We start from the raw sequence: 26,080 nt of genomic DNA, 5'->3' as shown, positions 1-26,080 counted from the left end.
ACTGCCGACACAGAGGTAGCTACAGCCGTGGACTACCGTACTGTGTCTGCTGCTAATATAGACTGGATGATAATGAGATGAAATCAATATATATTATATCACACTAGTACTGCAGCCGGACAGAAGATATATTTATTATGTAATGACTGATGACGGACCTGCTGGACACTGTCAGCTCAGCAGCACCGCAGACTGCTACAGTAAGCTACTATAGTAGTATGTATAAAGAAGAAAGAAAAAAAAAAACCACGGGTAGGTGGTATACAATTATGGATGAACGAGCGACTGCCGACACAGAGGTAGCTACAGCCGTGGACTACCGTACTGTGTCTGCTGCTAATATAGACTGGATGATAATGAGATGAAATCAATATATATTATATCACACTAGTACTGCAGCCGGACAGGTAGATATATTTATTATGTAATGACTGATGACGGACCTGCTGGACACTGTCAGCTCAGCAGCACTGCAGACTGCTACAGTAAGCTACTATAGTAGTATGTATAAAGAAGAAAGAAAAAAAAAAACCACGGGTAGGTGGTATACAATTATGGATGGACGAGCGACTGCCGACACAGAGGTAGCTACAACCGTGGACTACCGTACTGTGTCTGCTGCTAATATAGACTGGATGATAATGAGATGAAATAAATATATATATATATAATATCACTAGTACTGCAGCCGGACAGGTATATATATTTATTATGTAATGACTGATGACGGACCTGCTGGACACTGTCAGCTCAGCAGCACCGCAGACTGCTACAGTAAGCTACTATAGTAGTATGTATAAAGAAGAAAGAAAAAAAAAAACCACGGGTAGGTGGTATACAATATTATATATATATTATATACAATTATATATATATATATATATATATATATATATTAAACTCACTGGTGGTGATTATTAAACTGGTGGTCAGGTCACTGGTCACACTATCAGCAACTTGCAAGTAGTACTCCTAAGCAGACAATCACAATATATATTATACTGGTGGTCAGTGTGGTCACAATGGCAGTGTGGCACTCTGGCAGCAAAAGTGTGCACTGTACGTTATATGTACTCCTGAGTCCTGCTCTCAGACTCTAACTGCTCCCCACTGTCAGTGTCTCCCCCACAAGTCAGATAATACAGTCACACTATCTATCACTTCAGCAAGTAACTACTAGTACTCCTCCTAATGCTCCCCAAAATTACTACTGTGTCTCTCTCTACTGTCTCACTCTCTTCTCTATAAACGGAGAGGACGCCAGCCACGTCCTCTCCCTATGAATCTCAATGCACGTGTGAAAATGGCGGCGACGCGCGGCTCCTTATATAGAATCCGAGTCTCGCGATAGAATCCGAGCCTCGCGAGAATCCGACAGCGGGATGATGACGTTCGGGCGCGCTCGGGTTAACCGAGCAAGGCGGGAAGATCCGAGTCGCTCGGCCCCGTGTAAAAAAAACTGAAGTTCGGGCGGGTTCGGATTCCGAGGAACCGAACCCGCTCATCCCTAGTCATTATGTGTAAGCGGCGCTACTACTGGGGTTATGTGTAAGCAGTGCTACAACTGGGGTGTTATGTGTAAGCAGCGCCACTACTGGGGTGTTTAAAATAGGGGTACAATTGAGTGGCCATGCCCCTTCCCTGTGAGACCACATCCCTTTTTCGACACGCGCTGTCCCTTTGTAAAGTATGGGAGGGGAAAATTTATAGTTTGCAGGGCGGCGCCGAACACCCTAGCACCAGCCCTGTGTGACACGTCACGTCACACGGTCAGTGAGAGGAGCCAGAGAGGTTATAAGAGAATACAAGTTGGTGAGTTACTGTCTGGGAGGGTTGCGGTGGGGAAGGGGTGGCCGCGACATTCACTTGCTGTGACATTTACCAGCTAAGTTGCGGAAGGGGGAGGTGAAGACAGTGAGATGCGGTAGGATCCTGCTAGACTTAGGTTTTTTGTGGTGCTGTTACAGCAGTGTGCCTCCCAGCGAGAGTCTAGGTGCACAGCTGTACTTACCCCACTGTGTTTTCTAAGGGGGGGGGGGTGCCACAAGGGGGGAGCGTTTTAGACATGGTTGCTTGCATCTCCCCTGTGTGCCACTGCTGTCATGCAGAACATGATAAAGCGTACTAAGGTTGCCCTAACGTTAGTCAAACCCTTAAAATAAACTTTTTTGTTTATTTAAATACAGTGTTTCTGTTTATTTCTCACAATACCAAGATACAAATGTGGTTATAACTATCCATAATAATTAATCTATGCTGCTTAATAGTGTTGTCTGTACAAATACCCACCAGGAGTCAAATACTTTGATTTAGATTTAGTGGCGTGGAGGGAGACAGGGCAGTACGCTGGCGTGGACGGAGACAGGGAAGGATGGTGGCATAGAAGGAGACAGGGCAGTACGCTGGCATGGAGGGAGACAGGGAAGGATGGTGGCATAGAAGGAGACAGGGCAGCATGGTGGCGTGGAGGGAGACAGGGCAGGATGCTGGCGTGGAGGGAGACAGGGCAGGATGCTGGCGTGGAGGGAGACAGGGCAGGATGCTGGCGTGGAGGGAGACAGGGCAGGATGCTGGCGTGGAGGGAGACAGGGCAGGATGCTGGCGTGGAGGGAGATAGGGAAGGATGGTGGCGTAGAAGGAGACAGGGCAAGATGGTGGCACTGGAGGGAGACACGGCAGCATGATGGCGTAGAAGGAGACAGGGCAGGATGGTGGCATGGAGGGAGACAGGGCAGGATGGTGGTGTGGAAGGAGACAGGGCAGGACGCTGGCGTGGAGGGAGATAGGGCAGGATGGTGGCACTGGAGGGAGATACGGCAGCATGGTGGCGTAGAAGGAGACAGGGCAGGATGGTGGCACTGGAGGGAGATACGACAGCATGGTGGCGTAGAAGGAGACAGGGAAGGATGGTGGCACTGGAGGGAGACAGGGCAGGATGGTGGCGTAGAAGGAGACAGGGCAGGATGCTGGCGTGGAGGGAGAGGGGAAAGGATGGTGGCGTAGAAGGAGACCGGGCTGGATGGTGGTGTGGAGGGAGACAGGGCAGGATGGTGGCGTGGAGGGAGACGGGGAAGGATGGTGGCACTGGAGGGAGATACGGCAGCATGGTGGCGTAGAAGGAGACAGGGCAGGACGCTGGCGTGGAGCGAGACGGGGAAGGATGGTGGCATAAAGGAGACAGGGAAGGATGGTGGCGCTGGAAGAAGACAGGGCAGGATGCTGATATGAAAGGAGACAGGGCAGGATGCTGGCATGGAGGGAGACAGGGCAGGATGGTGGTGTGAAAGGAGACAGGGCAGGATGGTGGCACTGGAGGGAGACAGAGCAGGATGGTGGCACTGGAGGGAGACAGGGCAGGAAGGTGGCGGCCAATGGCTTGGGCAGAGGCCATTTGTGGTGGTGGTATTGGGCATCGGCTTGGGGGCAGTAGCAGGCTTTGGCTTGGCGGTGGTAGGGGTCATCGGCGGGACTCGGTGGACATTATGGCTGCAGTGCCTCACCAGTCACTGACCTCACCGCACGCCACTGGTATGATAGGGTTATAATATGTGCAGGGCCGGTGCAAGGTCTCTCTGCACCCTAGGCACAGCTTCAGCCTAGCACCCACTAACCTGCAATCCCCACCACCACCTCTCGGAGGGGTGAATTGCATCATTATACATATGATTAGACCTGCAGCAGCAGCCAGCACAGTGTAAAAGGAGGAGGCTGCATACAGAGACATCCTTCAGATTTTTGCTAGCTTAATTTAGTGGCGCCCCCCAGGGCCGGAGCCCCTCGGCAGCCGCCTAAAGCTGCCTAGTGGTAGAGCCGGCCCTGAATATGTGAATAGTGCAGATCAGTGATCACAGAAGTGCATTAATATAGAAAGGTTACATTGCTGGGATTGGGTAAATCGCAGTATGACAAGCATACCTCTCAACTGTTCCAAATTTCGCGGGACAGTCCTGTTTTGCTGGGACTGTCCAGCTGTCCCATCTGCAGCCCGCAGTGTCCCATGGTGGGGTGGGGGGTGGGGGAAGGGGGCAGTTGGGAGGCTCCTGCGTCTATTCAGTGGAGACAGAAGGAGAGGGGGCATGCCAGCAGCTCACAGAGTGCTGGGCATGCCCCCTCAGTGACAAAAATGGGGGCGTGACTCACTATCACGGGCCCTCATGCGAAGCCACACACCCTTTTATAGCCCCCCCCCCTCCCTTTGGGGCAGATGTCCCTCCTTACCTTGCCATAAAGTTGTGATGTATTTAACAAGCAGTGTTGGAATACAATAGACAGAAAATATAGAGCATTGAATACATTGGGGGTAATTCTGAGTTGATCGCAGCAGGATTTTTGTTAGCAGTTGGGCAAAACCATGTGCACTGCAGGGGAGGCAGATATAACATGTGCAGAGAGAGTTAGATTTGGGTGGGTTATTTTGTTTCTGTGCAAGGGCACTCATTCCGAGTTGTTCGCTCGGTAAAAATCTTCGCATCGCAGCGATTTTCCGCTTAATGCGCATGCGCAATGTCCGCACTGCGACTGCGCCAAGTAAATTTGCTATGCAGTTAGGAATTTTACTCACGGCATTTTCATCGTTCTGGCGATCGTAATGTGATTGACAGGAAATGGGTGTTACTGGGCGGAAACAGGCCGTTTTATGGGCGTGTGGGAAAAAACGCTACCGTTTCCGGAAAAAACGCAGGAGTGGCCGGAGAAACGGAGGAGTGTCTGGCCGAACGCTGGGTGTGTTTGTGACGTCAAACCAGGAACGACAAGCAGTGAAATGATCGCAGATGCCGAGTAAGTCTGGAGCTACTCAGAAACTGCTACGAGGTGTGTAATCGCAATATTGCGAATACATCGTTCGCAATTTTAAGATGCTAAGATTCACTCCCAGTAGGCGGCGGCTTAACATGAGCAAATCTGCTAAAATTCACTTGCGAGCGAACAACTCGGAATGAGGGCCAAGGTAAATACTGGCTGCTTTATTTTTACACTGCAATTTAGTTTGCAGATGAACACACCACACCCAAATCTAACTCTCTTTACACATGTTATATCTGCCTCCCCTGCAGTGCAGTGGCGTAACTACTGCCCCCGCAGCCCTCGCGGTGGCTTGGGGGCGAGGGGCTGCGGGGGCGCCACTGATTTACAGCAGACTGACATGCGGACGAGCGTCCGCATGTCAGTCTGCAGTCTCCTTCCCTCCGCCGCTTTTTGGAGGGACACAGAGGGCACAGCGCGCCTCCCTGTGTCCCTCCTGCTGCATCATCTCCGGCGGCCGCGGGTCTAATAGGGGAAAGTGCCGTCCGTGAGCTCTAATTGGCTCACGAACCGGCACTTCCCCCTAATAGACCCGCGGCCGCCGGAGATGATGCAGCAGGAGGGACACAGGAGAGGTGAGCTGTGCCCTCCGTGTCCCTCCAAAAAGCGGGGGGGGGATATCTGGCACTGGGGGGAATATCTGGCACTGGGGCATATATGGCACTGGGGGGAATATCTGGCACTGGGGCATATATGGCACTGGGGGGGAATATCTGGCACTGGGGGCATATATGGCACTGGGGGGGGGATATCTGGCACTGGGGCATATATGGCACTGGGGGGAATATCTGGCACTGGGGCATATATGGCACTGGGGGGGAATATCTGGCACTGGGGGCATATATGGCACTGGGGGGGGAATATCTGGCACTGGGGGGGAATATCTGGCACTGGGGGCATATCTGGCACTGGGGGGGAATATCTGGCACTGGGGGCATATATGGCACTGGGGGGGAATATCTGGCACTGGGGGCATATATGGCACGGGGGGAATATCTGGCACTGGGGGCATATGTGGCACTGGGGGCATATTTGGCACTGGGGGGGAATATATGGCACTGTGGGCATATCTGGCACTGGGGGGCATATGTGGCACTGGGGGGGAATATCTGGCACTGGGGGCATATATGGCACTGGGGGGGAATATCTGGCACTGGGGGCATATGTGGCACTGGGGGCATATTTGGCACTGGGGGGGAATATATGGCACTGTGGGCATATGTGGCACTGGGGGGCATATGTGGCACTGGGGGGAATATCTGGCACTGGGGGCATATATGGCACTGGGGGGGAATATCTGGCACTGGGGGCATATATGGCACGGGGGGAATATCTGGCACTGGGGGCATATATGGCACTGGGGCATATATGGCACTGGGGGGAATATCTGGCACTGGGGCATATATGGCACTGGGGGCATATATGGCACTGGGGGGGGAATATCTGGCACTGGGGCATATATGGCACTGGGGGGAATATCTGGCACTGGGGCATATATGGCACTGGGGGGGAATATCTGGCACTGGGGGCATATATGGCACTGGGGGGGAATATCTGGCACTGGGGGCATATATGACACTGGGGGGGAATATCTGGCACTGGGGCATATATGGCACGGGAGGAATATCTGGCACTGGGGGCATATGTGGCACTGGGGGCATATTTGGCACTGGGGGGGAATATATGGCACTGTGGGCATATGTGGCACTGGGGGGCATATGTGGCACTGGGGGGGAATATCTGGCACTGGGGGCATATATGGCACTGGGGGGGAATATCTGGCACTGGGGGCATATGTGGCACTGGGGGCATATTTGGCACTGGGGGGGAATATATGGCACTGTGGGCATATGTGGCACTGGGGGGCATATGTGGCACTGGGGGGGAATATCTGGCACTGGGGGCATATATGGCACTGGGGGGGAATATCTGGCACTGGGGGCATATATGGCACGGGGGGAATATCTGGCACTGGGGGCATATATGGCACTGGGGGTGAATATCTGGCACTGGGGGCATATATGGCACTGGGGGGAATATATGGCAATGGGGGCATATCTGGCACTGGGGGCATATGTGGCACTGGTGGGGAATATCTGGCACTGGGGGCATATGTGGCACTGGGAGCACAGCCCTAGCAACAAGGACTACCTCCTAGCAACGAGCATGACACCCAGTGCATGAAACACCTGGCAACGAGCATGACACCCAGTGCATGAAACACCTGGCAACGAGCATGACACCCAGTGCATGAAACCCCTGGCAACGAGCATGACACCCTGAGCATGAAAACCCCTGGCACCGTGCATGGAACCAAGAGCATGAAACCCCTGGCAACGAGCATGACACCCAGTGCATGAAACCCCTGACAACGAGCAGGTCATTGAAAAGTAATTAGAAGCCTTACTGTAGGACTTAATGTGTAATGGGCATTACGGTGTGTGGCATAACGTATCACGGACATTGCGGTGTGTGTCATAATGTGTCACAGGCATTACGGTGTATGGTATACTATATCGCGGGCATTGTGATATGTGGTATAATGTCTCAGGGTCATTGCAGTGTGTGGCATAATGTATCACGGACATTGCGGTGTGTGTCATAATGTGTCACAAGCATTGTATGTGCTATAATGTATCAGGGGCATTGCAGTGTGTAGCATAATGTATAACGGGCATTGCGATTCCTGTCATAATGTGTCACAGGCATTACGGTGTGTGGCATAATGTGTCACAGGCATTACGTTGTGTGGCATAATGTGTCGGGGGCATTACAGTGTGTGCATATTGTGTCATGTGCATTATTGTGTGCGGCATAATGTTTAAGGGCCATTGCAGTATGTGGCATAATGTATACTGGGCATTACTATAAGGAGGAAAAATGACAAATAATGTAAGGGGCATGAATCAGGATTATTTTTCTTTCCTGTGGTGGCCAACGTATGGGCGTGCAGGTTGCAAAACTGGGGTATAAGGTAGTCTTTTCCTGCAATGCCACACCCCTTTATGCGAAACCACGCCCATTCCAACGAAACCATGCCCCTTTTTTGGCACGCGCGCGCCTTCGGCACGCGCATATTTATCCCTTTCTTGCTCCCAATTATGGAGCATGAAGGGGGGGGGGGGCGCCGAAGAATTTTTTGGCTTGGGGGAGAAAAATTTCTAGTTACGCCACTGCTGCAGTGCACATGGTTTTGCCCAACTGCTAACAAAAATCCTGCTGCGATCAACTCAGAATTACCCCCATTGATGGGTCAGCATGTCAATCAGTGATTTCATTATGGCACGTGTTCATGACAGGTATAAAATGTGATATAATACAGTGTATAAAATACAGTATAATATAAATCAGTAATATCACTAATGTCGATGCCGCAGGTGTATATTAGTGTATAACGATGTACTATTGATATAATATACAATATAATACAAATCAGGATGTCATTTTCGGCTTGTATATATTGCAGGGTATAAGATGTACTAGTAATATAATATACAATATAATACAAATCGGTGATGTCATTGTCGCATGTGTACATTACGGTGCATAGGACGTACTAGTGATATAAGTATAATACAAATCAGTGAAGTCATTGCCGCAGGGGTATATTACAGCGTATAAGATGTACTGAGATATGATATACGGCAGTGCTTAAAGTGGTCTTAGAGAGGTGGTGGAACTTCCTCTTCCCCCGATGCCCATGCAATAAAGGTATTGCGCGCGCCTTAGGCACGCCCCCCTAAAAATGGGCATGGTCTCAAAAAGAAAGAGGCGTGGCCACACAATAGTATCCCCAATTAAAATTATGCCACACAGTAGCACAATCTTATTCACATTACACCACATAGTAGTGTCCCTCATTCATGTTATGCTTATGACACACATTACTGTCCCTTATACACAAAGCCCACAGTAGTAGCACCCCGTAATACACATAATGGCCACAGCAGTAGCGCCACTTCTACAATGCCCACAATGGTAGTGCCCCTTATGCAATGTCAACTGTACTGGTAGTGCCCACAGTGGTAGTGCCCCTTATATAGAGCCCATAGTAGTGGTGCCCCTTATGCAATACCCCCAGTAGTAGTGCCCCTTATGTCCCCAGGAGTGGAGCCCCTTAGGAAGTGTCCCCTTTATAATGCCCTCATTAGTAGTGCCCCAGTAGTAATGCCCTTAATGATAATGCCCCCAGTCGTTTAGCCCCCTGTAGTTATGCCCCCAGTAGTTTAGCCTCCAGTAGTAATGCCCCTGCGGTTATGACCCCAGTAGTTTACCCTGCCTTTAGTTTAGCCCCCAGTGGTAATGCCCCTAGTAGTTTAGCCCCTGTAGTTATGACCCTAGTAGTTTAGCCCCTGTAGTTCAGACCTCATGTAGTTTGCCCCATGTAGTTTAGCCCCCAGTGGTAAAGCCCCTTGTTGTGTAGCCCCTGTAGTTATAGCCCCTGTAGTTATGCCCCCAGTAGTTTAGCCTCCTTGTAGTTTAGCCCTCATTTAGTTTGCCCTATGTAGTTTAGCCCCCCAGTAGTAATGCCCCCAGTAGTTTAGCCCCCCATACTTTAGCCCCTCTGTACTTTAGTCCCCCCCTGTAGTTTAGCCCCAAGTAGTAATGCCCCTAGTAGTTTAGCCTCCAGTAGTTAGCCCCTAGTAGCAATAGCCCCCAGTAGTTAGCTCCCTTGTAGTTTGCCCCCAGCAGAAGCACCGTTAATACACTCAAACATATGGAAAAAAACAAAAACACAATACTCAACAAGCTCCGCTCCCGCGTCCGACCACTGCAGTTCTTCCAGCATCTACTCCTCGGCACTATGGGAGAGACGTCATGACATCTCTCCCATAGTGTACACTGACAGAGCCGGGAGCCGGAGTAGTGAGCTCCTGCTGCTGGCTTCCGTTGTGGAGAGGGAGCCGGGCGCCTGCTGGTAAAATCTCAGCGGGCGCGCAGCATCTCCCTGCGGCGCCGGGCACACATCGGGTTAGGTGAGCCGGAGGAGGCGGAACTGCTTTCCGTCTCCAAGTGGAATGACGGAACGCAGTTCTGCCCCGTTCCGGCTCACTTTAACTCCTCATATACAGTATAACACAAATCAGTGAACTCATTACTGGGCATACAGAGATAACAGTATGAGGTATAATAGTAATATATTATGCAGTACAATTCAGGCACGGACTACATTGCTGCGTGTGGGCTAACAGTGTATGAGGCAAAATACTGTGATAGTCAGATGCAAGATAATGCCATAAACGTTAGTGATGTGCACCGGAAATTTTTCGGGTTTTGTGTTTTGGTTTTGGGTTCGGTTCCGCGGCCGTGTTTTGGGTTCGAACGCGTTTTGGCAAAACCTCACCGAATTTTTTTTGTCGGATTCGGGTGTGTTTTGGATTCGGGTGTTTTTTAAAAAAAACCCTAAAAAACAGCTTAAATCATTGAATTTGGGGGTCATTTTGATCCCATAGTATTATTAACCTCAATAACCATAATTTACACTCATTTCCAGTCTATTCTGAACACCTCACACATGACAATATTATTTTTAGTCCTAAAATTTGCACCGAGGTCGCTGGATGCCTAAGCTAAGCGACACAAGTGGCCGACACAAACACCTGGCCCATCTAGGAGTGGCACTGCAGTGTCAGGCAGGATGGCCCTTCTAAAAAATACTCCCCAAACAGCACATGACGCAAAGAAAAAAAGAGGCGCAATGAGGTAGCTGTGTGAGTAAGCTAAGCGACCCTACTGGCCGACACAAACACCTGGCCCATCTAGGAGTGGCACTGCAGTGTCAGGCAGGATGGCCCTTCCAAAAAATACTCCCCAAACAGCACATGACGCAAAGAAAAAAAGAGGCGCAATGAGGTAGCTGTGTGAGTAAGCGAAGCGACCCTAGTGGCCGACACAAACACCTGGCCCATCTAGGAGTGGCACTGCAGTGTCAGGCAGGACGGCCCTTCCAAAAAATACTCCCCAAACAGCACATGACGCAAAGAAAAATGAAAGAAAAAAAGAGGTGCAAGATGGAATTGTCCTTGGGCCCTCCCACCCACCCTTATGTTGTATAAACAGGACATGCACACTTTAACCAACCCATCATTTCAGCGACAGGGTCTGCCACACGACTGTGACTGAAATGACTGGTTGGTTTGGGCCCCCACCAAAAAAGAAGCAATCTCTCCTTGCACAAACTGGCTCTACAGAGGCAAGATGTCCACCTCATCATCATCGTCCGATTCATCACCCCTTTCACTGTGTACATCCCCCTCCTCACAGATTATTAATTCGTCCCCACTGGAATCCACCATCTCAGATCCCCGTGTACTTTCTGGAGGCAATTGCTGCTGGTGAATGTCTCCATGGAGGAATTGATTATAATTCATTTTAATGAACATCATCTTCTCCACATTTTCTGGAAGTAACCTCGTACGCCGATTGCTGACAAGGTGAGCGGCGGCACTAAACACTCTTTCGGAGTACACACTGGAGGGAGGGCAACTTAGGAAGAATAAAGCCAGTTTCTGCAAGGGCCTCCAAATTGCCTCTTTTTCCTGCCAGTATACGTACGGACTGTCTGACGTGCCTACTTGGATGCGGTCACTCATATAATCCTCCACCATTCTTTCAATGGTGAGAGAATCATATGCAGTGACAGTAGACGACATGTCAGTAATCGTTGGCAGGTCCTTCAGTCCGGACCAGATGTCAGCATCAGCAATCGCTCCAGACTGCCCTGCATCACCGCCAGCGGGTGGGCTCGGAATTCGTAGCCTTTTCCTCGCACCCCCAGTTGCGGGAGAATGTGAAGGAGGAGATTTTGACGGGTCGCGTTCCGCTTGACTTGACAATTTTCTCACCAGCAGGTCTTTGAACCTCTGCAGACTTGTGTCTGCCGGAAAGAGAGATCCAACGTAGGTTTTAAATCTAGGATCGAGCACGGTGGCCAAAATGTAGTGCTCTGATTTCAACATATTGACCACACGTGAATCCTGGTTAAGCGAATTAAGGGCTCCATCCACAAGTCCCACATGCCTAGCGGAATCGCTCTGTTTTAGCTCCTCCTTCAATGTCTCCAGCTTCTTCTGCAAAAGCCTGATGAGGGGAATGACCTGACTCAGGCTGGCAGTGTCTGAACTGACTTCACGTGTGGCAAGTTCAAAGGGTTGCAGAACCTTGCACAACGTTGAAATCATTCTCCACTGCGCTTGAGACAGGTGCATTCCACCTCCTTTGCCTATATCGTGGCCAGATGTATAGGCTTGAATGGCCTTTTGCTGCTCCTCCATCCTCTGAAGCATATAGAGGGTTGAATTCCACCTCGTTACCACCTCTTGCTTCAGATGATGGCAGGGCAGGTTCAGGTGTTTTTGGTGGTGCTCCAGTCTTCTGTACGCGGTGCCTGTACGCCGAAAGTGGCCCGCAATTCTTCTGGCCACCGACAGCATCTCTTGCACGCCCCTGTCGTTTTTTAAATAATTCTGCACCACCAAATTCAAGGTATGTGCAAAACATGGGACGTGCTGGAATTTGCCCAGATGTAATGCACTCACAATATTGCTGGCGTTGTCCGATGTCACAAATCCCCTGGAGAGTCTAATTGGGGTAAGCCATTCTGCTATGATCTTCCTCAGTTGCCGTAAGAGGTTTTCAGCTGTGTGCCTATTCTGGAAAGCGGTGATACAAAGCGTAGCCTGCCTAGGAACGAGTTGGCGTTTGTGAGATGCTGCTACTGGTGCCGCCGCTGCTGTTCTTGCAGCGGGAGGCAATACATCTACCCAGTGGGCTGTCACAGTCATGTAATCCTGAGTCTGCCCTGCTCCACTTGTCCACATGTCCGTGGTTAAGTGGACATTGGGTACAACTGCATTTTTTAGGACACTGGTGAGTCTTTTTCTGACGTCCGTGTACATTCTCGATATCGCCTGCCTAGAGAAGTGGAACCTAGATGGTATTTGGTAACGGGGGCACACTACCTCAAGAAATTGTCTAGTTCCCTGTGAACTAACGGCGGATACCGGACGCACATCTAACACCAACATAGTTGTCAAGGCCTCAGTTATCCGCTTTGCAACAGGATGACTGCTGTGATATTTCATCTTCCTCGCAAAGGACTGTTGGACAGTCAATTGCTTGGTGGAAGTAGTAAAAGTGGTCTTACGACTTCCCCTCTGGGATGACCATCGACTCCCAGCAGCAACAACAGCAGCGCCAGCAGCAGTAGGCGTTACACGCAAGGATGCATCGGAGGAATCCCAGGCAGGAGAGGACTCGTCAGAATTGCCAGTGACATGGCCTGCAGGACTATTGGCATTCCTGGGGAAGGAGGAAATTGACACTGAGGGAGTTGGTGGGGTGGTTTGCGTGAGCTTGGTTACAAGAGGAAGGGATTTACTGGTCAGTGGACTGCTTCCGCTGTCGCCCAAAGTTTTTGAACTTGTCACTGACTTATTATGAATGCGCTGCAGGTGACGTATAAGGGAGGATGTTCCGAGGTGGTTAACGTCCTTACCCCTACTTATTACAGCTTGACAAAGGCAACACACGGCTTGACACCTGTTGTCCGTATTTCTGTTGAAATACTTCCACACTGAAAAGCTGATTTTTTTGGTATTTTCACCAGGCATGTCAATGGCCATATTCCTCCCACGGACAACAGGTGTCTCCCCGGGTGCCTGACTTAAACAAACCACCTCACCATCAGAATCCTCCTTGTCAATTTCCTCCCCAGCGCCAGCAACACCCATATCCTCATCCTGGTGTACTTCAACACTGACATCTTCAATTTCACTATCAGGAACTGGACTGCGGGTGCTCCTTTCAACACTTGCAGGGGGCGTGCAAATGGTGGAAGGCGCAAGCTCTTCCCGTCCAGTGTTGGGAAGGTCAGGCATCGCAACCGACACAATTGGACTCTCCTTTGGGATTTGTGATTTCGAAGAACGCACAGTTCTTTGCTGGGCTTTTGCCGCAAGTCTTTTCTTTTTTCTTGCGAGAGGATGAGTGCTTCCATCCTCATGTGAAGCTGAACCACTAGCCATGAACATAGGCCAGGTCCTCAGCCGTTCCTTGCCACTCCGTGTCGTAAATGGCATATTGGCAAGTTTACGCTTCTCCTCAGACGCTTTTAATTTTGATTTTTGGGTAATTTTTTTACTGATCTTTTGTGTTTTGGATTTTACATGCTCTGTACTATGACATTGGGCATCGGCCTTGGCAGACGACGTTGATGGCATTTCATCGTCTCGGCCATGACTAGTGGCAGCAGCTTCAGCACGAGGTGGAAGTGGATCTTGATCTTTCCCTATTTTTTTAACCTCCACATTTTTGTTCTCCATATTTTGCGCACAACTAAAAGCCACCACAGGTATACAATGTAGATGGGTGGATAGTATAGTATTATATTACTTATGGATGACGAGTGACGACACAGAGGTAGGTACAGCCGTGGCCTACCGTACTGCTGCTTATATATATAATATACTGTATAACGGACCTGGTGGACACTGTCAGCAGACTGCTAAACTAGTATGAAGAAAGAAAAAAACACCACAGGTATACAATGTAGATGGATGGATAGTATAGTATTATATTACTTATGGACGACGAGTGACGACACAGAGGTAGGTACAGTCGTGGCCTACCGTACTGCTGCTTATATATATAATATACTGTATAACGGACCTGGTGGACACTGTCAGCAGACTGCTAAACTAGTATGAAGAAAAAAAAAACACCACAGGTATACAATGTAGATGGATGGATAGTATAGTATTATATTACTTATGGACGACGAGTGACGACACAGAGGTAGGTACAGCCGTGGCCTACTGTACTGCTGCTTATATATATAATATACTGTATAACGGACCTGGTGGACACTGTCAGCAGCCTGCTAAACTAGTATGAAGAAAAAAAAAAAACACAGGAGTGTTTTTCAGGCAGACAAACGTATACTGGACTGGTGGTCACTGTCAGCAAAACTGTGCACTGTACTCCTGCTATAACTGCTCCCCAGTCCCCACAATTAGGCAGTGTGAGCAGAGCAGTGCACTCAGCACAGATATATCATGCAGCAGTGCAGCACACTGAGTTAGCACAGATATGGTGGTCGGAGCGTTTTTTTCAGGCAGAGAAACAAAGGATTAAACTCACTGGTGGTATAATCAAAACCCTGCACTGTACTCCCTAACAGCTGCTCCCCGTCCCCAATCCTCCCCACAATTATAACTAACTAAGTCACTCTGTGTTCTACTATAACGGAGAGGACGCCAGCCACGTCCTCTCCCTATCAATCTCAATGCACGTGTGAAAATGGCGGCGACGCGCGGCTCCTTATATAGAATCCGAGTCTCGCGAGAATCCGACAGCGGGATGATGACGTTCGGGCGCGCTCGGGTTAACCGAGCAAGGCGGGAGGATCCGAGTCGCTCGGACCCGTGTAAAAAGGTGAAGTTCGGGCGGGTCGGATTCCGAGGATCCGAACCCGCTCATCACTAATAAACGTATATATGACAGTGTGGTAGGCCAAATTAGGGATATCCAGTATTGTGCAGATTAGTGGGAGCATTGCTGCGTGAGCATATTTTAGCATTCTAGGTATAATAGCGGGCTAATATAAAGTTTAATACCAGATCGAATGGTTGGGGTTATATTGCAGATTATAGAGGGGAATAGCGATAAATTATACAACATAAGGCAGAACAGTCATCACATTGCCGTGACTGTGTATTATTACAGTGTAGGAGGTATATAACGGACAGTATAATACAGATCAGTGTTTTCAGTGCTGCCCATAAATAGGCTGCAATCTATGAGGTATAATAGCAATGGGGGTAATTCCGAGTTGATTGCAGCAGGATTTTTGATAGCAATTGGGCAAAACCATGTGCATTGCAGGGGAGGCAGATATAACATGTGCAGAGAGAGTTAGATTTGGGTGGGGTGTGTTCAATCTGCAATCTAAATTGCAGTGTAAAAATAAAGCAGCCAGTATTTACCCTGCACAGAAATAAAATAACCCACCCAAATCTAACTCTTTCGGCACATGTTATATCTGCCTCCCCTGCAGTGCACATGGTTTTGCCCAATTGCTATCAAAAATCCTGCTGCGATCAACTTGGAATTACCCCCAATATGTATTAACAAAGGAGCATGGTGAGACACCATAACTTTCACATTAGCAGTTTTTTCCTGTATTCCCCATGACCTTAGCATGATTATTATTAGTATTGCATTCTATTGGGAAGGCACCACAAGCGATTCGCAATGCCTTGCATGGTGCATACATTAGAGCAATGCTGGGTACACAGAACATAACGATGCAGTAACAAAAGCTAAAACAGAATGCAGGTAACAATAAGCACCACGATTCTCATAGCACAGTACAGCCCAGCGCTACACAGTACAACTTCCACAGTTCTAAACGCGTGGTTTAATCCCATGGGCATTACATTAACAGTATATACTGATAACCGCTTAGTACAAATGAGCTTGTCATACAAAATGCTGGCCTGGGAGGCAAAGCAAGTAGCGATAGCGTTCACAGTATAAAAACCATCAGAGCTACTTTAAAGAGCATGCAATATTATGTTCACTCAGGTTTCATAATAAGGTAGACAGAAAGAGAATGAAAGTCAAAGGTCCATGTGCACAGCTATGTCTTTAAGCACTGAATGGTTCCTTGTCTCTACATAAAGTATGGGTCACTTCTGCATGTGTCTACATGGTATGCAGGAATAACCACGTATAACAACTAGTCTTGCGTAATACGTGGAAAGCAATTTGGCGTAGGGGTGTCTTAATTTATATTACAGTTACTAGGTATAGAGCCTAGTGCGCTATATGATGAGTATACTTAACCAGATTATACCGTGCCATAAATACACAGTGTAACATCTCATAACCGATATGCCGTGAGCACCGAATTCGGATAGGTGCGATCATCCCATTTGAGAATAGGGAATGATACTCTTGTTGGAGACTCAACATGGTATTAGTAGGCCAACTTTTTATACATTTAACATAAGTTTTCTTTTCAACTTCTCTGGTTCTATAAATGCAGCAGCAATGTCACAGGTAACTCAAAGTTGCAGCGGTCTACAGCAGGCAAGAAATATGTCAGGAGTGCCCGTGGTTGTCCAAGCAATAATCAGTCATTCCGGAGTAAGGTTGCACCTAAGGGGTAACAATTTTATGATTCTCATAAAAAAGTAGGGCACCATATTTGTTCTAGTAAGGGCTGACCAGCAGGGCTGCCATCAGAAATTGCGGGGCCTGGGACTGACAAAATAGGTAGGGGCCCCCCACCCCACTATAGAATAGCACCAGTTAATGTGTGTGTGTATTTTATACACACACACACACACACACACACACACACACACACACACACACACACACACACGCGCATACATACATACATACATGTGCGCTGTCCGTAGGGCCTGGGATGCTGATGCTGATGCCTGCCCGCCTCCATCCCCGCTGTTCTGCTGCTCTCCTCCATCATCCTGCAGCTGTATTGAAAACGTCCCTCCCAAAATGGCCGCCGCCACAGAGAAGACAGTTATTCAAGATACTAGTGGGCTCCTCTAGTATCTTGAATAATTGTCTCCTCTGTGGTGGCGACCATTTTGGGAGGGAAGTTTTTCTATACAGCTGCTGGAGGGTCGGAGGACAGCAGCAGAACAGTGGGGAAGACCGCATAACGGCGGGGATGGCGGCGGGCGGGCAGGTGGCTGCTTGAGCATCCCGGGCCCTCCTCTCTCTGTCAGAGAGGCTGGGCCAGGGACAGCTGTGCCCGCAGCACCCCCCTGATGGCGGCCCTGCTGACCAGTATGTAATATAAATATATATATATATATATATATATATATATATATAGATGGGTAGTCAAGTACAAGTAAATTAATCTGTATGAATGAAGACCAGTCACAGCAGCAGCATAGTTGCGAGACGAGAAGGTAATGCTGTGTGTGGGCTCTCAGTAAGAGCATGAACAAAAAATTGTGCATGTAAACATCTACACATTGATTTTCTGCTTCACATGGTGATCTCTATCAGCAGATTTTCACTCATCCACAAGATCCTCATATATCTAAAGTGTTTTGCAGGTTTGCCGGAGGAAGAGCCAGGAAAGCCTTTTGGCAGCACACTGGGAGTTTTTGAAGTCCTAGAGGTAAAGGCATTTAAACAGTCCCACATAGGCTGAATTACAGGGGAGAATATGTCCAGGGAGCCTACATTCGGAGTCCGATTGCGACATCTTCTCTAGCGAAGTAGGCTCCCCGAGTGTCTTGGGAAACCCAAGGCATTATGTTGCCCGCCGCTTTGGGGGAATGAAGGACTTTCCAATTTTGCCCTCAAAGAGGTTTTGTGGCTTTCGCCTTCATATGGGTCGCTTAAAAACACTGTTCTTGTCAGGCCATGCGGGTGCGTTTTGCAGGTCACTCCGTTAGTGGGCATCAGGCATAGGGCAGCTGGTAAGCTTCTATTCAGTCATGGGCGGCCCTAGGGGCCCTCATTTTATAATCTGAGTGCAAAAGGACCCATTTTTCTTAGTCTGATGGAGACTGACGACAGTATTCATAAAGCATCACTATAAGTGGGTATTAGGTGGCTTTGGGTCACAGCGGGTGGCAGGGCCTTGGTTCTGCGAACCAGGCGTTGGCGGCAAACAGTGCTCCTCGAAGATCTGTAGTAGCGTAACAACTGTTCGCGGCACTTCCCCCCGATAAGTGGCAAGTTTGTCGTGGCCTCAAGGACCGACCTGGTCATCATCTTAAGGACGGACCGGTGCTATGCCATTTGGCGGGAAGTGGTATTGCTCAGCTAAATTGCGCAGGGGTGGGATTTACGGTTCTGTCCCAATGGTGTGTTTAGGTCAATGCATGTGAATGAGGCCGTAGCCGAGGGCACGCACGGATTTTCTCACCACCCACTTTTAGAGGACCAGTTCTAATTTGATCAATACATTTAGCTGTGACCTCTTTAAATTGCAATTCAGTTGTCTGAGTCGTTATTATATATTAAGTGTGTGGGGAGTTTTTAGAAGGTGAAAGGAAGAATAAAGCCAATGGACGGCTTAATAGTGTTCTTTTCTTTATGGGAAGCTTGTGCTGTTTTTAAGACATCGCTCTCATTTTACACTTCCTGGTTTTGGTTAGAGATGAGCGGGTTCGGTTTCTTTGAATCCGAACCCGCACGAACTTCACTTTTTTTTTCACGGGTCCGAGCGACTCGGATCTTCCCGCCTTGCTCGGTTAACCCGAGCGCGCCCGAACGTCATCATGACGCTGTCGGATTCTCGCGAGGCTCGGATTCTATCGCGAGACTCGGATTCTATATAAGGAGCCCGCGTCGCCGCCATTTTCACACGTGCATTGAGATTGATAGGGAGAGGACGTGGCTGGCGTCCTTTCCATTTAGATTAGATTTAGAAGAAAGAGAGAGAGAGAGATTGCTGTGATACTGTAGATTAGAAGAGAGTGCAGAGTGCAGACAGAGTTTAGTGACTGACGACCACAGTGACCAGTGACCACCAGAGACAGTGCAGTTGTTTGTTTTATTTAATATATCCGTTCTCTGCCTGAAAAAAACGATACACAGTCACACAGTGACTCAGTCTGTGTGCACTGCTCAGCCCAGTGTGCTGCACATCAATGTATTGTATATAAAGCTTATAATTGTGGGGGAGACTGGGGAGCACTGCAGGTTGTTATAGCAGGAGCCAGGAGTACATGATAAATAATATTATATTAAAATTAAACAGTGCACACTTTTGCTGCAGGAGTGCCACTGCCAGTGTGACTAGTGGTGACCAGTGCCTGACCACCAGTATATTAGTAGTATTGTATACTATCTCTTTATCAACCAGTCTATATTAGCAGCAGACACAGTACAGTGCGGTAGTTCACGGCTGTGGCTACCTCTGTGTCGGCACTCGGCAGGCAGTCCGTCCATCCATAATTGTATTATAATATATACCACCTAACCGTGGTTTTTTTTTCGTTCTTTATACCGTCGTCATACTAGTTGTTACGAGTATACTACTATCTCTTTATCAACCAGTGTACAGTGCGGTAGTTCACGGCTGTGGCTACCTCTGTGTCGGAACTCGGCAGGCAGTCCGTCCATCCATAATTGTATTATAATATATACCACCTAACCGTGGTTTTTTTTTCGTTCTTTATACCGTCGTCATACTAGTTGTTACGAGTATACTACTATCTCTTTATCAACCAGTGTACAGTGCGGTAGTTCACGGCTGTGGCTACCTCTGTGTCGGCACTCGGCAGGCAGTCCGTCCAACCATAATTGTATTATATACCACCTAACCGTGGTTTTTTTTTCATTCTTTATACCGTCGTCATACTAGTTGTTACGAGTATACTACTATCTCTTTATCAACCAGTGTACAGTGCGGTAGTTCACGGCTGTGGCTACCTCTGTGTCGGCACTCGGCAGGCAGTCCGTCCAACCATAATTGTATTATATACCACCTAACCGTGGTTTTTTTTTCATTCTTTATACCGTCGTCATACTAGTTGTTACGAGTATACTACTATCTCTTTATCAACCAGTGTACAGTGCGGTAGTTCACGGCTGTGGCTACCTCTGTGTCGGCACTCGGCAGCCCGTCCATAATTGTATATACCAGTGACCTAACCGTGGTTTTTTTTTCTTTCTTTATACATACATACTAGTTACGAGTATACTATCTCTTTATCAACCAGTCTATATATTAGCAGCAGACACAGTACAGTGCGGTAGTTCACGGCTGTGGCTACCTCTGTGTCGGCACTCGGCAGCCCGTCCATAATTGTATATACCACCTAACCGTGGTTTTTTTTTCTTTCTTTATACATACATACTAGTTACGAGTATACTATCTCTTTATCAACCAGTCTATATATTAGCAGCAGACACAGTACAGTGCGGTAGTTCACGGCTGTGGCTACCTCTGTGTCGGCACTCCGCAGCCCGTCCATAATTGTATATACCAGTGACCTAACCGTGGTTTTTTTTTCTTTCTTTATACATACATACTAGTTACGAGTATACTATCTCTTTATCAACCAGTCTATATATTAGCAGCAGACACAGTACAGTGCGGTAGTTCACGGCTGTGGCTACCTCTGTGTCGGCACTCGGCAGCCCGTCCATAATTGTATATACCAGTGACCTAACCGTGGTTTTTTTTTCTTTCTTTATACATACATACTAGTTACGAGTATACTATCTCTTTATCAACCAGTCTATATATTAGCAGCAGACACAGTACAGTGCGGTAGTTCACGGCTGTGGCTACCTCTGTGTCGGCACTCGGCAGCCCGTCCATAATTGTATATACCAGTGACCTAACCGTGGTTTTTTTTTTTTCTTTCTTTATACATACATACTAGTTACGAGTATACTATCTCTTTATCAACCAGTCTATATATTAGCAGCAGACACAGTACAGTGCGGTAGTTCACGGCTGTGGCTACCTCTGTGTCGGCACTCGGCAGCCCGTCCATAATTGTATATACCACCTAACCGTGGTTTTTTTTTTCTTTCTTTATACATACATACTAGTTACGAGTATACTATCTCTTTATCAACCAGTCTATATATTAGCAGCAGACACAGTACAGTGCGGTAGTTCACGGCTGTGGCTACCTCTGTGTCGGCACTCGGCAGCCCGTCCATAATTGTATATACCAGTGACCTAACCGTGGTTTTTTTTTCTTTCTTTATACATACATACTAGTTACGAGTATACTATCTCTTTATCAACCAGTCTATATATTAGCAGCAGACACAGTACAGTGCGGTAGTTCACGGCTGTGGCTACCTCTGTGTCGGCACTCGGCAGCCCGTCCATAATTGTATACTAGTATCCAATCCATCCATCTGCATTGTTTACCTGAGGTGCCTTTTAGTTGTGCCTATTAAAATATGGAGAACAAAAATGTTGAGGTTCCAAAATTAGGGAAAGATCAAGATCCACTTCCACCTCGTGCTGAAGCTGCTGCCACTAGTCATGGCCGAGACGATGAAATGCCAGCAACGTCGTCTGCCAAGGCCGATGCCCAATGGCATAGTACAGAGCATGTCAAAACCAAAACACCAAATATCAGTAAAAAAAGGACTCCAAAACCTAAAATAAAATTGTCGGAGGAGAAGCGTAAACTTGCCAATATGCCATTTACCACACGGAGTGGCAAGGAACGGCTGAGGCCCTGGCCTATGTTCATGGCTAGTGGTTCAGCTTCACATGAGGATGGAAGCACTCAGCCTCTCGCTAGAAAACTGAAAAGACTCAAGCTGGCAAAAGCACCGCAAAGAACTGTGCGTTCTTTGAAATCCCAAATCCACAAGGAGAGTCCAATTGTGTCGGTTGCGATGCCTGACCTTCCCAACACTGGACGTGAAGAGCATGCGCCTTCCACCATTTGCACGCCCCCTGCAAGTGCTGGAAGGAGCACCCGCAGTCCAGTTCCTGATAGTCAGATTGAAGATGTCAGTGTTGAAGTACACCAGGATGAGGAGGATATGGGTGTTGCTGGCGCTGGGGAGGAAATTGACCAGGAGGATTCTGATGGTGAGGTGGTTTGTTTAAGTCAGGCACCCGGGGAGACACCTGTTGTCCGTGGGAGGAATATGGCCGTTGACATGCCAGGTGAAAATACCAAAAAAATCAGCTCTTCGGTGTGGAGGTATTTCACCAGAAATGCGGACAACAGGTGTCAAGCCGTGTGTTCCCTTTGTCAAGCTGTAATAAGTAGGGGATGGACGTTAACCACCTCGGAACATCCTCCCTTATACGTCACCTGCAGCGCATTCATAATAAGTCAGTGACAAGTTCAAAAACTTTGGGTGACAGCGGAAGCAGTCCACTGACCAGTAAATCCCTTCCTCTTGTAACCAAGCTCACGCAAACCACCCCACCAACTCCCTCAGTGTCAATTTCCTCCTTCCCCAGGAATGCCAATAGTCCTGCAGGCCATGTCACTGGCAAGTCTGACGAGTCCTCTCCTGCCTGGGATTCCTCCGATGCATCCTTGCGTGTAACGCCTACTGCTGCTGGCGCTGCTGTTGTTGCCGCTGGGAGTCGATGGTCATCCCAGAGGGGAAGTCGTAAGCCCACTTGTACTACTTCCAGTAAGCAATTGACTGTTCAACAGTCCTTTGCGAGGAAGATGAAATATCACAGCAGTCATCCTACTGCAAAGCGGATAACTGAGTCCTTGACAACTATGTTGGTGTTAGACGTGCGTCCGGTATCCGCCGTTAGTTCACAGGGAACTAGACAATTTATTGAGGCAGTGTGCCCCCGTTACCAAATACCATCTAGGTTCCACTTCTCTAGGCAGGCGATACCGAGAATGTACACGGACGTCAGAAAAAGACTCACCAGTCTCCTAAAAAATGCAGTTGTACCCAATGTCCACTTAACCACGGACATGTAGACAAGTGGAGCAGGGCAGGGTCAGGACTATATGACTGTGACAGCCCACTGGGTAGATGTATGGACTCCCGCCGCAAGAACAGCAGCGGCGGCACCAGTAGCAGCATCTCGCAAACGCCAACTCTTTCCTAGGCAGGCTACGCTTTGTATCACCGCTTTCCAGAATACGCACACAGCTGAAAACCTCTTACGGCAACTGAGGAAGATCATCGCGGAATGGCTTACCCCAATTGGACTCTCCTGTGGATTTGTGGCATCGGACAACGCCAGCAATATTGTGTGTGCATTAAATATGGGCAAATTCCAGCACGTCCCATGTTTTGCACATACCTTGAATTTGGTGGTGCAGAATTTTTTTAAAAACGACAGGGGCGTGCAAGAGATGCTGTCGGTGGCCAGAAAAATTGCGGGACACTTTCGGCGTACAGGCACCACGTACAGAAGACTGGAGCACCACCAAAAACTACTGAACCTGCCCTGCCATCATCTGAAGCAAGAAGTGGTAACGAGGTGGAATTCAACCCTCTATATGCTTCAGAGGTTGGAGGAGCAGCAAAAGGCCATTCAAGCCTATACAATTGAGCACGATATAGGAGATGGAATGCACCTGTCTCAAGTGCAGTGGAGAATGATTTCAACGTTGTGCAAGGTTCTGATGCCCTTTGAACTTGCCACACGTGAAGTCAGTTCAGACACTGCCAGCCTGAGTCAGGTCATTCCCCTCATCAGGCTTTTGCAGAAGAAGCTGGAGGCATTGAAGAAGGAGCTAAAAGGGAGCGATTCCGCTAGGCATGTGGGACTTGTGGATGCAGCCCTTAATTCGCTTAACAAGGATTCACGGGTGGTCAATCTGTTGAAATCAGAGCACTACATTTTGGCCACCGTGCTCGATCCTAGATTTAAAGCCTACCTTGGATCTCTCTTTCCGGCAGACACAGGTCTGCTGGGGTTGAAAGACCTGCTGGTGACAAAATTGTCAAGTCAAGCGGAACGCGACCTGTCAACATCTCCTCCTTCACATTCTCCCGCAACTGGGGGTGCGAGGAAAAGGCTCAGAATTCCGAGCCCACCCGCTGGCGGTGATGCAGGGCAGTCTGGAGCGACTGCTGATGCTGACATCTGGTCCGGACTGAAGGACCTGACAACGATTACGGACATGTCGTCTACTGTCACTGCATATGATTCTCTCAACATTGATAGAATGGTGGAGGATTATATGAGTGACCGCATCCAAGTAGGCACGTCACACAGTCCGTACTTATACTGGCAGGAAAAAGAGGCAATTTGGAGGCCCTTGCACAAACTGGCTTTATTCTACCTAAGTTGCCCTCCCACAAGTGTGTACTCCGAAAGAGTGTTTAGTGCCGCCGCTCACCTTGTCAGCAATCGGCGTACGAGGTTACATCCAGAAAATGTGGAGAAGATGATGTTCATTAAAATGAATTATAATCAATTCCTCCGCGGAGACATTGACCAGCAGCAATTGCCTCCACAAAGTACACAGGGAGCTGAGATGGTGGATTCCAGTGGGGACGAATTGATAATCTGTGAGGAGGGGGATGTACACGGTGATATATCGGAGGGTGAAGATGAGGTGGACATCTTGCCTCTGTAGAGCCAGTTTGTGCAAGGAGAGATTAATTGCTTCTTTTTTGGGGGGGGTCCAAACCAACCCGTCATATCAGTCACAGTCGTGTGGCAGACCCTGTCACTGAAATGATGGGTTGGTTAAAGTGTGCATGTCCTGTTTTGTTTATACAACATAAGGGTGGGTGGGAGGGCCCAAGGATAATTCCATCTTGCACCTCTTTTTTCTTTTCTTTTTCTTTGCATCATGTGCTGATTGGGGAGGGTTTTTTGGAAGGGACATCCTGCGTGACACTGCAGTGCCACTCCTAAATGGGCCCGGTGTTTGTGTCGGCCACTAGGGTCGCTAATCTTACTCACACAGTCAGCTACCTCATTGCGCCTCTTTTTTTCTTTGCGTCATGTGCTGTTTGGGGAGGGTTTTTTGGAAGGGACATCCTGCGTGACACTGCAGTGCCACTCCTAGATGGGCCCGGTGTTTGTGTCGGCCACTAGGGTCGCTAATCTTACTCACACAGCTACCTCATTGCGCCTCTTTTTTTCTTTGCGTCATGTGCTGTTTGGGGAGGGTTTTTTGGAAGGGACATCCTGCGTGACACTGCAGTGCCACTCCTAGATGGGCCCGGTGTTTGTGTCGGCCACTAGGGTCGCTAATCTTACTCACACAGCTACCTCATTGCGCCTCTTTTTTTCTTTGCGTCATGTGCTGTTTGGGGAGGGTTTTTTGGAAGGGACATCCTGCGTGACACTGCAGTGCCACTCCTAGATGGGCCCGGTGTTTGTGTCGGCCACTAGGGTCGCTAATCTTACTCACACAGTCAGCTACCTCATTGCGCCTCTTTTTTTCTTTGCGTCATGTGCTGTTTGGGGAGGGTTTTTTGGAAGGGCCATCCTGCGTGACACTGCAGTGCCACTCCTAGATGGGCCCGGTGTTTGTGTCGGCCACTAGGGTCGCTAATCTTACTCACACAGTCAGCTACCTCATTGCGCCTCTTTTTTTCTTTGTGTCATGTGCTGTTTGGGGAGGGTTTTTTGGAAGGGCCATCCTGCGTGACACTGCAGTGCCACTCCTAGATGGGCCCGGTGTTTGTGTCGGCCACTAGGGTCGCTAATCTTACTCACACAGCTACCTCATTGCGCCTCTTTTTTTCTTTGCGTCATGTGCTGTTTGGGGAGGGTTTTTTGGAAGGGACATCCTGCGTGACACTGCAGTGCCACTCCTAGATGGGCCCGGTGTTTGTGTCGGCCACT

This window comes from Pseudophryne corroboree, chromosome 10, assembly GCF_028390025.1.
Source record: "Pseudophryne corroboree isolate aPseCor3 chromosome 10, aPseCor3.hap2, whole genome shotgun sequence".
NCBI classification, from domain to species: Eukaryota; Metazoa; Chordata; class Amphibia; order Anura; family Myobatrachidae; genus Pseudophryne; species Pseudophryne corroboree.
Note: the sequence above shows the minus strand (reverse complement) of the source record.